At 39.4% G+C, this 14,650-nt stretch overlaps 1 long non-coding RNA gene across 1 annotated transcript; it reads left to right on the top strand.

Moving 5' to 3' along the window:
- The first annotated feature begins 1,962 nt into the window (after window positions 1-1,962).
- On the top strand, window positions 1,963-12,356 carry LOC146443133 (uncharacterized). The gene is made up of 3 exons (XR_014855931.1): window positions 1,963-2,025; window positions 11,690-11,921; window positions 12,172-12,356. It is a non-coding gene; the product is annotated as an uncharacterized LOC146443133 (long non-coding RNA).
- Window positions 12,357-14,650: the final 2,294 nt, after the last annotated feature.

Genomic DNA, 14,650 nt, shown 5'->3' with positions numbered 1-14,650 from the left:
CTTAAGTGAAATTGCAATTAGATAGTTCATTTGAATTCAAGATTTATCAGGTTCAAGAAGAACGTCAATCACTGCTCAAATGAAAGGAGTGTGGTCTGGCACTGTGTGTCAGTCAGCAAAAATAAGCTAAATTATTAAATGTTCACATGTAATATAGGTCTCCTGTTTTGAAAGTGCAAATAGCATAACTTCATTTTAATTTTAAATACAGGAGGTACAGAGGGGTTAACTCTGATAATTATGTTTGGGTGTTATGTGCATAAATCGTATTAGCATATAACAGGATTTGTGACTGCAACACCCACTCATCAGCTTTTATATTTACTGCAAACACTCTAACTAGGTTTTCCTTCCCAAACTATTCTCTAAGTCTGATTTACTTCTCTGGGACCTGTCATGGGGCTGGGCTGACTTACTGAGGTATAATACATTACAATGCTTTCTATGCTCTATCAATGTTCTTATTTCTCATCCAGAGAAGGATTATAAAGACAAAGAACCAGTTTCTCCTAATTGCACCAGCATGGTGCACACTGGGATCATTTCTGAGACCACAGCTGCAACTAGAGTTGTAATAAAGGTAAATGATGTACCCTTTAAATATGTGCAATTACAACATTTTCCCTTGGGACATCTTACCACTAATGGATATACAAGTTACTATGTGAAACAAGTAGCAAAAGGAATTGCTGTGAGAAGAAAACTCTGTGTATATTTCAAAAATGCCATTCATGTGTTGAACTCTAAGTTCAAACAGCAATGCAATCCATCCTCTTAGGAATGAATGTGGATAGCAAGAACAGTACTCTTGAAGTTTGTCAAAAAATACCTTCTGGACCTAGAAATTATTTATCAGGAGCCCCTTTTTAAAGCAGTGTAATAGTCTCCCTACAAACAAGAATCTGGCCCACACTGAGTGAATGCCAGTCTGCAGTGCTGCCGAAGAGGACAGATTGTGCATGGAGCTTTGTGTCTTCTCCAGTATGCTCAGATTTCTGCCTGCATCCTCTTATTTCACTCTCCCTCCTGCTTTCTTTCACAGGATAAGGCTTAGAAGTCAGCTACCCACTCTTCTCATTGCATTTTCTATGTTTTCCTTCATTCGATTTTCTTGTGCTTGAGGAAGGAAAAGTAAATATACAGCTGCAATTGGTCAACCAAGTTTGCCTTTGCTTCCTGATGGTTAGAAATGTGATGCTGTTTTTATAGGTTGTCTCTAACTAAATGAGGAAATAAAGAAGCTCTAATTAAATTAATTACCTTTTTGCTGTCTAACCTTCACACTGCATTCACACAAAAGGAGTCATAGGAAAGATTTGCTGCATACAAAAGGTCATCAAGAAACACTGCACCTATAAAATCATCTTTATTTTTACTAATGTGAACATTTTGAGGCACAAAAGACAGGGGGAAGGAGTATGTTTGCAAACCAAATAATTCTTTCCCTTGTAGCCAAAACAATAAGCTAATTTGTCCATGATTTAACACCCCCCAAAAAAATTAGAAGAGTGAACTTAAGCATTTTTTTTGTCTCAGAACAGGTTTTTTTTTGGTTTTTTTTTTCTCCTGAAACAGTCCCAGAGAAGCTGGACACCTCAAATCCATGCATGCTACTCAACTGGGAAAGCAATAGCATAGTTATGAGTTGTTTTGGTCACTGCAATTATATCACTGTATAAAAGGTTACACTGCCGTAGTTTATGTGACTAGAGCTTGTGTAGCTAAAACAGTGACATTTAAAATTGAATGATCTGGAGAACAGTGTGAGTCTAATTATGGTAAGTTCAGCACAACTTACTAGACACACCTGGAAAACTGAGTATTTTCAAGACATGCTGACTGATTTTGGATTTCAGGCTGATCTCAGTATGGAGATATGAAAAGCCACCTCAGTCACAGAGAGGTGCATTTTGAAACATCTGCACCTTCAGGTATCCATAATTCACTTCTGTCACTCCCCCTCAGCACTTTTCAATGAATGGACTGCACAGAGTAGAGACACCCACTAGCTGTGCTAACTGCCCAGTAAGTGGGATATTATTTGTAAACCATTTACACAAAGGATGCATTTAGGGTATTTTAGTCTAACCAGCTCTCTTATAACTTTGTATAATGGTTTCTAATGTCTTGACATTGACTGTCTACAAACTTAGTCATGATAACCTCTAATAATTCCAGTACTAGACTGAGCTCCCTGGACTGGTGTTCAGAGAATGTTTTTTGGACCTCATCAAAAACTCAGAGAGGTTTGGGAAGTTCAGGTCAGTGGTGGATGATTTGTCTGGAAAGAAAAATTTTACTGAGAATTAAAAATGTCACAGATACCCCAGTGAAATAATTTATCATGGTATGCACCCATCCTGAGAGGTGAATATATTTTATGATTATGATTATTCTTTCTCTTCCTTGCTTTTATACCCAGCTCTGCACTAAACCAAAACAAATGAGAACTCAGCTTCTCATTTCTAATACTTATCTATTTTACCCTTTGTGGTTGAGTTTTTAAATAAAACTTTTGGATTACTTGTACTCCTTGAAAGTCAGGCTGTCTTGGAGAGCAGTGTTTGTGTGACTTCTAACAGAACAGCTTGCATCACTTTAGGAAAGTAGGGTTTCTTTTCTTTTCTTTTTTTTGTTTGTTTGCATTGTTTTGTTTTTTTCTTTTTTTTCTTTCCTTTATTTTTATTTTTATCTTTAATTTTTCATGGCCTTGTACACAAGATGCTTCTTCTGAGGCCATTTGAAAGTGTAACCTGAAAGGAATAATATTTCTATGCAGCTTTTACATTGGGTTTGCATTATTAAAAAAGGGACTTTGAGCCCTTTGTCTCTCTGTCACACACACAAGTATGAACGTATTGTGCTTGGTAGGAATCTCAAAACTGAATTTGGTGACATCTCTTACTTCACTTATCATGATAGTGCTTGACAACGACAATGTGCTGTGTTGCTATTTATACCACCGTTCAAACACTAAATAACAAGTTGCCAAAGCAACCAACTTGTCATCCAGTGGATACTGCAACAATACCTGAACAATTCTTTTATCTAAACCTTGCAGATGGACACCTACCTGAGATGAAAGCAATTTTACACTGTAACCAATGGGAATTCAGTTCTGCCTGTTTTACACAGCCTGGATTTTGCCTGTGCTTTTGGATAAATGAGTAAACAATCTTGGCTCATAGAAGGATGTACAGAATCCTACTTTGCATTGACACTCAAAAGAACTGTGCTTGCTCTATTTGTTAAGTGTGTTGTAAATGTGCTGTTCAACATGATTTTTAAAACATTCCTTTGCAGATTAAGTAATTAATTGCTTAATTAAAGTAGCTGAAAAACATCTAATAACAGAGCATACCTTGAGACGAAGGAGATGCTCCTGTTCTTTGCAAAGTCAAGAGTTCATCATGCAGCTTCTGCAAAGTGAAAATCCTATGCAGGCATTGAATAGGATGGGTACAGCCTCTGTCAGCAACCTCCTCTGTTACACCAAATGCGTTTGGATAGTATCTAGACTTTTCTTTTTCCAGATGGCTTTAGGGCACATTTCATATTCAGCAACTACTGCTTGCCTTCTTTTTTCATCATACAGCTACAAATAATATGCAAACAGTCCTGGTTTAACCCCAACTGGCAACTCAGTCCCACACAGGCTCTCATGCCACCCCTGTTCCTGTGGGATGGGGGAAAGGGGGAATCGGAAAGGTAAGAGTGAGAAACTCATGGGTTGAGATAAAGATGGTTTAATAGGTAGAGCAGAGCAAAGCAAAGCAAGGCAAAACAAAGAATTCATTCACCACTTCCCATGGGCAGGCAGGTGTTCAGCTATCACCAGGAATTACACCAGCCATTACTCAGGAATCCATCATGCATACCAGTGACTTGGGAAGACAAACACAATCACTCAGAATGTCCCTCCCTTACTTCTTCATTCCCCAGCTTTGTATTCTGAGCATGACATCATGTAGTCTGGATATCCCATTTGGGGTCAGCTGTCCTGTCTGCCTCCCTTCCCAAATCCTTGAGCAGTCCCAGCCTTCTTGCTGGGTGAGGAGCAGAAAAGGCCTTGACTTTTCAAAGAGTGTAAGCCCTGCTCAGTAGTAACAAAAACATCCTTCAGTTATCAATAGTGTTTTCAGTACAAATCCAAACCATAGCCCCATACCAGCTACTGTGAAGAAAACTAACTCTATCCCAGCCAAAACCAGTAAATGTAAATAATGCTTACAGAGGAGTCATCAATTCCTCAGCAGATTTGTTCTTAGATGGGTAAAACTTAATGAATTTGTATTAGAATATCTGTATCATCAAACTAAGAACACGGGGCTTGCAGGCTAACTGGCCCAATCTCAATTTAATGACAGAAACCCTAAAACATCTAATTCAAAAAACAATTTTTAAGTCAATAGATAGAATAGATCCAAACGTGGCAAGGGTGCCATACTAAGAGTACCCATAGTGGCTAACAGATGTGTGTGTCAAATCCCAAAGTACAACTTGTAGTTGGTTAGCAAATATGTACTGCAGTCCCTTTGGATGCATCCTGTATTTATTAAAAAGTAATCTTTAGATCTCTCTCATATTTACCACTATGCCTGACTAAAGAATTTCTGAATTGTTTAAAACACAGACGGTGCAGCAGCAGCACTGCCTAAAGAAGTTTCTCTTTCCTTCCACCGTGGCAATTACTCTTGGTCCTGGGGCATGCCTGTCACCTCTACAGATGTGCCAGGGAATTTATTTGGCTGCAAAACATTGCATGCACCTGTAATCATTTTTGTACTCATGCCAACACATTTTTTCTAGCTTACAGGCAATGTAGATCAGTTCCCCATGGATCCAATGCAATAAACAAACTTTAAAGGAAAAAACAATAGCGTACTACTCCTCAGAATCAGTGTCTAAATATCCTGAGTTTCAAGGTACATCATCTCTCTGGAGCATGTTCTCCATCTGCACTTCTAAACTGAAGTTCACAGGAGCAAGAGAACAGAAATCAGAACATCACGAGCTGAGCCACAGAGCTCTTCAGTAAAGAGATCATAAATAAAAGTCCAAGAGTTATTGATCTCTGACACCAACATAAGTGCTGAGATTAATCCTCTGAAATCTGACTGGAGCATGCCTACGGCTGTGAGTCCCATTATGGGGGGAATCCCACCTGCTTTGTCCTACTCTTCCTTACTTGTGTAGGGTGAACTTCAGTAGCCTGTTACTCTTCAATCTATCTCTCAGTGATGTATCAACCAGGACAGTGTGTGTCCTTTCTTGGCTTGTCCATAATAGGGTGACACAGCCCATAATAGGGTGACACAGTATTAACACTAACAGCATTTGAGTAGGGGAATTTATACCTACTGAAGCACCAAAGTGGGTACATTTTATTTAAGTAGATTAGCTGGTTTTGTACTAGTTGTTCTTCAATCGTATCTGACACACTGGTTTTTATCTCTATAGTAAATACATTAGAAAAGTCTCATTCTAACCCCACTACTTGGGCTGAGTTGTGCAGCGTCCTGCTCAACCAACATGCATTTGAGAGGTAACAACTTATGAATCAATGTAACATATTGAATATTATCATCTGTCAAAGGGGTAGAGAGCTTGTGAGCAGGCAACCTCCTACAAGTGAAAAAAAAAAAACAAAAACAAACAACCTGAACTTGAAAATAAGCTAGAAAAATTACAAGCGACATTACACAGCAAATCCCAGTCAGCAGACAGAAGAGAAGGGGAAAAGAGATATAACATCCAGGTCTATTTTTATCTGGATATCAAGTGGGAACCGTGAAGACGTATTTCCTGAAAATCTGTGCTCTTACTTAACCTCACTACTTCAGGGGCTCATGGCTGTAGGAAGAACTGGGATGGATCTAAAGAGCTGTGACTCTGGCTAGTGGGATAAACCCGAGAGGATCCAAGAGCCAAAGACCCCACTGTTCCCAGGATGGGTCTCTGTGCAGGAAATGCCTCAATCACAGCCTCTTCTCTTTGAAATGACATCTGCCTGATGTGCTCATGGAAGTCAGACTCTTGGGAAGCTGAGAACACTGGAGCCATAGGTCCATTGGACAAAAACATTTCACACGTACAGAGGATCTGATGTTGAGGTCAACAGTCTAGACAATCTTCTATAAGGAGCTCCTCAAAAAAAAAGATTGCAAGGTTTTTAAATTTTAAAAAAACGGAAAACAACAGGCTCTGTTAGAGTAAAAGCTAGGACAATTAACTTACCAAACTGAAAAATATGTCCAACAGATCAAAAAGAAAAGACAGAAAGAGCATTTGTACAGCCCTCCCCTGGCCATGGCTGACTTCTTGCTCTCACTCCTTCTGGTTTGGGATTGGATTTGGTGCAAGATTAGACCTATAATTTAAGTGTCTATCTGTAAGTGTCATTATATGAGCTGAGTGTCTAAGCTCCATTATACATGATGGAAATCTAGTTAATGCAATCTAATTGGGGCCTAGGGAACATTTCAGATCATGAAAGGAGACAACTAAGACAGGCTTCAGTTATGCAAGCAGAAACATCCATCTATTGCTGTTTTATCTGGAAATGTGCAAGAAATTTCGTGAGAGCCAGCAGACACAACAGACCTCTAGGAGGACCACATTATTCTAGAACAGCAGGAGGTCAGGGAGGATCTCACAGTATCTCAATTAGCTACCTCTGCTTTCAGTCCTTGTATGTCCTCTGTCAAACAGGCTTGATATCACCCCCAAAACAAGATTGATCTTCCATGTCCAGGAGGTTCTACTTGGTCAAGTTGCTGCTTAAAGGATCTCTAATCTCTAGCTGAAAACACCAAAAACAACCCTGAAGGGAACAAGCACTCTCCAGCATAACTTTAGCTCTCTAGTTACTTCCTACACCTGAACATGGTTAGTCCCAGTGACTGGCAGTTGTAGTAAACTAAAGTTCAGTAAGCTACCCTACCACCAATTACATATATGTTGCCTTTTGACCCTATAACCTCTTTTTTCTTTGACTGGTGTAAGAGTCTCACGAATTTGTCTAGGTAAAATCAAAGAAATTAAAATGCTAATGGGAAAACACTGCTACAAAACCTGCTGTATCATCAGACTCATTTCCAAGAGTGTTGAATTTAGCATTTTCTGACAAGGCAAAATGCAATCTTTCTCCACATCTGGCTAAATGGGAAATCATAAAAATCAACAGCTGTAATCTCAATCAAATAACTGGTTTTCCAAGGAAGCTGGCTGGAGAGAGAAGATACCACATTCTCCAGTACTTCACAGAAGAGTGGGGAAAAAAAAAAAGACTCCAAAAAGAAGCAACTATGTGCTTTTAAGAAATATAAACTAAGACTTTCTGTGCTTGGAGGAGGGGAGGCTGCCCAGGAAGAAGGACAAGATATAAAAGCAGAAGGAAGGAAATGTCCTGTGGTGTCACACAGAACCCTAATTCAGCCCAAAAGCAACATCCAGAATGATGAAGCTGTTGAGTCAAGAATACATGTGGAGGATCTGTAATTTTTTTGTGCACACCACTATATCTCTGACTCTATGCAGTAAATGGCAACTCTACTTCAGAACTCTTAATTTATTCTCTAGCATGTTATTGAAACATTAAATAACATACCTGAGCCCCTTCATCCTTGATGAAGTACTATGTGATGTGCAAAATCCACTGAGAGTGAGGGAAGAAGCATTAAATTTTTGTCCTGCTGGAGAAAAGAAAGTGTACTGCAGACGGAGGGTGTGAGGTAAATTCATTCAGGTGGTGATACTTTGCACAGCTTGAAATACTCTTTCATACACCAGTCACAGCTGTAAATAGCAAATTAGACATTTCTGGCTATTCAGAAGTTCATTGGAAAGATTGATTTTAAACCTGAAAAGGTGGGGAAAACCTAGCTGCAGAAGTGGAAGGCAATTTATCAAAATTCACCCTACCACTGTGCCAGTTTTTATCTCTCTTTATCCAGCTCTTCAGAAGAATCTCCTTTCTTCCCACCAATGTGTGTTTTGCTGTCCCTCTTCTCTTGCTATGCTTCTTCTGCAGAAATCTGCTGGTGGAGTCGGAGCCCTGAGGTGCAAATAGATACAGATAACTTTGTCCAGCCCCAGCACATAAACATCTCATGGGATTCTGCAGATGGATCTTTTCCCTATTCAATGAGCTGGACAAGCATCAGCAGTCCCATTTGTGGAGTTAAAAAAACGCCAAACAAACTCCGAAGTGTGAGTCATTAAAAAATGTGTGTTACCTTGAGGTTTAGAAGTAAACACCCAATTTGAAAGCTCACATATCTGCATGACAACATGGATAAGAAGCAGCATGACCTCCATTTTCCCTGGGATTGAGGGCCTGGGGTCATAAATAAAATTATGAGAAGCACTAGAGTCTGCTGCAGCTTCACTGCATAGAAGAAAAAAAAAGAGTAATTTAAATACAGCATGCTTGGGTTTTCTATCTGCCTTTTTAAAGGGCCACCACCAAAAAGTGGCCAGCAGAAGATTTTTTTTTCTCAGAACAGAGCACTGTGCTGATTAAATATTAGCTCATTAGCAGAGAATATTTATTTTGTGGCAGCTTGTTGTCTTTTAATAAGCAGAATAACACACAAGGTTTTCCTTTAGTGGCTTAAACTTTATCTTTCATGTATTTTTAGCATTTCCATCTTGCTTAATTCCATTTTTAAATGGCATGAAATTCCCTTGAAAGTGCAATCTGTCTTTGTGCAGGATCTGTGTCAGCTCTCTTTGTTGTATTGATCTCAACCATGATGGACTGCAAATCTAACTTATGGCTTTAAACCACAGACTTGTGGCAGGGTTTTTCTGGAAAGCAAAACCCAGCCATTACTCTGGGAAGCATTATTTTTCAAGTACTATACCTGGAGGAATGCAAAGCAAGTGCAGGCATTATCAGGCAGGGTTGATAGGTAAACCCGCTAACCAAATTTGTCTCCTAATCCACCAGGCTGCAACTAAAATTTGGGTTCCAGTTCGAAGCATGCAGAAGACATAGTTCAATAGCTTGAGCTAAATTTATTTCCAGTATGCTGGGAAAAAAAGGGGACTCAGAGGAGACCTTGCCACTCTTCACATCTACCTGAAAGGAGGATGTAGTGAGGTGGGAGTCAGTCTTTTCTCCCAGGTAACAAATACAAGCTGCACCCGGAGAGGTTTATATTGGATATTCAGAATGAATTTTTTACTAAAAGGGTTGTCAGGCATTAGAACAGGCTGCTCAGGGAAGTGGTGGAGTCATTATCCCTGGAGGCAATTAAAAGATGTGTAGATTTGGCACTTGGGGACATGGCTTAATGTTGGACTTGGCAGTGTTACACTTGCAGTTGGACTCAGTGATCTTTTCCAACCTAAACAATTCCATGATTCTACTCCTCACCCTTTCTGAGGACTGGTGAGCAGAGGGCCTTGTCATCCACTCTTCTACACAAAGACCTTGTCCCACAGTGTTGAGGCACTGCTGTTTCCCTTCCCCAATACAAATTTTTCTACTCAGACCCACTGACATAAACCTTGTTTGTCCATTCCACCAAAGGACTACAGAAAGACCAACATTTACTAAAACATTAAGGTCTTTCTGTCTAGACTTTCTCTGCAGTGAGCTTTCAAAGAAACAGAAAGCATAGGGTTTAGTGCATAAGGACTAGAATATTTCACTTTTTAGGCAGAGAACCATCAATGTGCCTAAAGGGAAAACGTGAGAAAGGAACAAGGTTTGTGGGCAACTCCCTCCTATCCACCTGTTCCCTCAAGATACAGCTCTGACTTTATGGTTGTTTTCAGTTAATGCATGACTTCCTGGGTTGTAAGGAACACTCCACCATAGTTTTTATTCCCAGGAATCTCTTGTATTTCCCAGGTTCCCCACTGTGGTTCCAACTCATCTTGGCCCTACAGTCCCAACCAAATTCCTCCTGGATTTCCTGACCTCATTTGTTCAGTATCTGGCAGGTAGAGAGGAACCTTCCACCCACTCCTTTCTTTTTACGTGGATGGGAAACAGCTGTGAACAAAAAGGCACCAAGAAAGCTCTTTCTCTTACATTAACCTTTCCTGCTTCTGAACACCCACAGAGTTTGAGTACCCCAAAGCCCCAGGCAGCTCACAGGGCACTGCTGTTGTGACTTCCCCAGTCACTCAACCCAGAAACACCATTTACATCAACCCACCTTGCTGCTGCCTGTCTTTGACTGATGATGATTTAGTGTGCCAAAGGTGCAAGAGTCAGGCATCTGAGTAGGTAGGTGAGGGCCACAAAACAGTTAATTTAGGTTTGCCTTAACTTCAGCTACCCCCAGCTTTTTGTCTGTCTTTTAACATAGGGCAACTTTTATTCCTGTAAGGAATGCCTCTGTATGATTAGCATGTGGCTTCCATGTTTTTTTCTCTAATTCTGACTTGCACACAGATTTGCTACCTTGGCTGGGCTAGAAAAAGAGAAAAACTTCTGCTTTTGGTTTGGAGAGTCACTAATGGCCATTTATGAAGTTGGTGATGGTGTTGCATATATGTCTATATATTTATGTATGTATATATATATATACACTTATGTGTATATATACACAATGTTCTAAGGGATGCTATATCACCTATGTGTTAAGCATGTTCAGTGAGATTCTGTGATTACAGAGACCTTTATGCTATTTCTAGATTTCTTATGTTAGGTTCTTCTTTTTCACAATTTTATATGCCACCTGAATCCATAATTATAAAGGAAAATAACGTAGAGGATGTCAAAATACTTGTTCTTGACAAAGCTATCAAAATGAAGGCGGTATCATATTGTATTTGAGTGAAAATGTCAAGGAAAAATATATTGTAAGATTATTTGTTTTGGTTTTTTAATAATTGGAAGATTTATAATTTAAAATATGTGATTCAACCCAATATATTAAATCTCTCTGGGCCTCTATTTTTAAATGGTGTCTGAAAAATAAATTTAGGCCAAAGAGGACACATTAGAAAAAAGGTAACTGAAAATTTGAAGTCAATTTCTAAACTGTCCATAGAGATGAATGATTTTATCAACTCGATTAACACACCCACAGTCCTTCTAGAGAATGAGGTGAGTTAAATTAAGTGTGAATATTTTTAAGTATGAGCTACTAAATAACTGATTTTTGTCTAATGCACTTAATGTTCTGCCTACTAAATTCTCCTACCTCCACCTCCATTTTATAGTCATCCAGAGAGGATATGAAGAAAGTTGTGAAATATTTCCATTATTCTGATTTAAAAAAAAAAAGATGAAGAGTTATAAAAGGTTTGTTTTTATATATACAGCCCTTGTTTTCACACACCTACCACTGTAATAAAAATTAGCCTGGAATTTATGGTTCAAATGAAAAATTGAGAAATAGGTTGGAAAACAATCACAGTGATATTTCCATTTATTTCTCTTCCCCTTTCTTCCTCCCATCTTGTATCCTGTGTTGTTGGAGAGAACAGATGGTTAAGTAATCAACTAGGTGTGAAAATATACAGTGATGTTGCTTCACACATCTGATAACAGCAAAGGCCCAATTGTGGATGTCTCTTGGAAAAAAGAGATATGATAGAATTTTTAAATTAGATTTATCTTGTTAAGAGAAAATCTACTTTCTATACATAAGTAATTGAAATTGACCTATTCATGAATTATGCTAATTTCATTGTACCAACTAAGTTTACATTCCTCTCTCTGTAGAGACTTAGACATTCATCATCTGGACCTTCCCTGCCACAAAGATTGTGTCATCTCCTGTAAATAGGTGAAGAAAGGACTGCTGGCAGCTAACTGGAGTGCACAGGCTCAAATGCCTCTGAGAAGATTTCTGTGCCTACCTGTCATTTTGGCTGTGAAAGTACAAAATTTAGAGCCACAAAATCACTGGTGCCAAACCCAGAGGTACCTCTGGGGCTGTGCAGAAATGTCTTAGGTGAACACATTTCTGCTGCTGGGTTTGCAATAATCCACTAAGCTATGAAACCTACAAGCTGATTAGTGCCTGAAGATGGGCAGATTAGTCTCTTTTCTCATTTAACTCCCTGAGCCCAGGGAAGGAGCCAATGCTGGTGCTAGGGGATATTCAGACACAAAATCTGATGCTATATTTTTTTTTTTCTGTCATGAAATAGATGAGACTATGGAGTAAGACTGTCTCCTTCTTGATCTACTATTTTTCCTAGGAGTCATTAATTTTTGGGCAGTAATCTGAGCAATAACTCAGCTGCTCCAGGAGGAATGGAGGGGGCTGGTACCCGTTTGATGCACTGCTTGTCATGAGGAGCTGTCTGCTGCAGTGTGGCTGGGGGGTTTCCAACCTCTTTTTCTGAGAGGAATAGAAGCCACTTGTCTAACAAGACAGTTGTCTAACAGAAGAGATGGTGAACATGCAGGAATCTCTATTCAAAATAAATTACAAAAGGATAAATTTTATTTGTTTGTGATTTCCTTGAGAATCGAGGGTTCCCACTTTCTGAGGAAGCTTTCCAATCATGATATATCCATGAAAGAGTAAGATCTGTCAGCTCCATCAGTGGTGGTTAACAGTTCAATGATTGGACTCTATGATCTCGGAGGTCTTTTCCAACCTTAATGATTCTATGATTCTATAAATTTTAAGAGAAAATCATGACTCAATTATTTCTACCTATCTGCCTCTCTCCTTGCTACTTGTCTTCTCTCTGGCATTTCCCATATCTCAACCTTTTGTTTGATTTCCCATATCTCAACCTTTTGTTTGATTTCCCATATCTCAACCTTTTGTTTGATTTCCCATTCACTTTCTCCACATATAAACAGAATATACTTTTATCCAGCAAATGGCAGTTCAGTGCTTCCCACTGATGCTACCAACATGTCCTTCAATTCACACCCACAGGGTGATCCCTGCGAGTTTCAGGTGGTAGCCAAAGCTGTGGCACAGCTCCCTCACACATGACATGCATCCCTTTTTCTCTATTGTCTGCTCCTGACAGCTTGTCAATGGCTCACTCTGTCAAGGGAGACATCACTTCAAAGCACTTTGTTAGCTTGAAGGGAAAATAATGTTAATATGATCAGAGGTAAAGCAATAGGCACAGAAGCTGCCAAGAAGTCGCCACATGCTCGTACACACATGCACTTTGCTGTCCTTCAGACTCTTATTTTCCTGGAGAATGTCAAGGTTTTTTAACAGAATATAAAAATAATATTGCTCCAGGCAAAGAATAGGCACAGTAATAATGAAAACTGGCAAGTGGTGATGGTGAAAGACAACACACTGCATGTCTTTATGAGAACATTTCTTTACCTCATCTTTGAAACTGGGAGAGCACAAGCTGAAGGGCAAGGCAGAAGCACATATGTTTGGAAAAAAAACATTCCCCAAGAGCCAGAGCAGAGAAGGCAGATTCAGAATTTCCTGGAGAGAAGGAAGAGTCATATATAAACTCCAGTGTAGATTTGATGTGTGGGTTTTAGGCTTGACATTTATCTTTTCTCTTGGTTTTTCAAGGCAACATATGCAAACTTAGAAGGCTTTGAAACACAGGACACCATTTATCTAAATCCTAAATATCACAATCTTTAAGGGAGCCCTGTGATTTGGGGGAACACAAATCCTGGGGTTTAACTTCTTTGGTGCCTTTAGAAGAGTGTCCTTACTCCTTGCAATCTATTCCAAATTTGTTTTCAATAAAAAAAAAGAGGAGAAATGTGACTAACCTGACCTGTTGGCAGTTTGCAGTGGAACATGGATTAATGGAATCAATACTTTTGTGAATGTATCTGGTTTTTCCTGCCAAGAAGCTACCACAGATTATTGATCTGACTGCCCTCTTCCCTAAATGGGTACAGAATGGATTTTACTTCCAATCCTCCAGCTGAGAGCTGGAAAGGAGAAATATAACCTAATATGTAAACTCGGTAAGATAAGAAAGATATTTCAATGGTCTGTCAGTACAAATGTTTTTTCAGTGATAAGGGAGTTCAGGAAAATGTGCAAAATGGAAGATAAAGCCTGTGAACATTGTTACATATTAAATTGACATAATACACACTTGAAAATTCAATGAGCCCCATACTCTCCACATTTTCTGATCTAGAAGCTATAAAAAACTAGCCAAGAAAACTTGTTGAGTGTGTATACTTAATAAATATGGCTTATATGGACCTAAATATGTCTGTATTTTCTTCTCAGATGAATATGAGTAAAAAGCAACAGACACAGAAAACATGTATTTTAGGAAGCATCATTTTACCAAATTGATATCTGTTTTCCCCCAGCACCACTGAGGGAAGCTGTACAAGGAGCATCCACTCATGAACATTTTGACAAAGCTGTACAGCTTCAGAAGCAGTGTAATTTGTGCAGTGAGCACAAATACCTGTAGATTACCTTCTTTCATTCTCTAAAATTTGGCCAGGGATGTCAAGGGCAACAAGATGGTGATGAAAGGAAGAGGAGGGGAAATGTGGGCCACCTCCAGAAGGAAAGAGGAGCCTTGTTTACTTGGGATATGGAGAAGGCTGAGGTACTCAATGACCTTTTTGCCTCAGTCTTCACTGGCAAGAGCTCCAGCCACACTGCCCAGGCTGCAGAAGGCAAAGGCGGGAACAGAGAAAATGAACCAACTGTTATAGATCAGCACAAAGATGTCCAAGGGCTGGAGCACCTCTCCAATG

This window comes from Lichenostomus cassidix, chromosome 1Aa (genome assembly GCF_008360975.1).
Source record: "Lichenostomus cassidix isolate B80296 chromosome 1Aa, HeHo_3.0, whole genome shotgun sequence".
NCBI classification, from domain to species: Eukaryota; Metazoa; Chordata; class Aves; order Passeriformes; family Meliphagidae; genus Lichenostomus; species Lichenostomus cassidix.
Note: the sequence above shows the minus strand (reverse complement) of the source record. Positions and strands in the feature narration are given on the sequence as shown.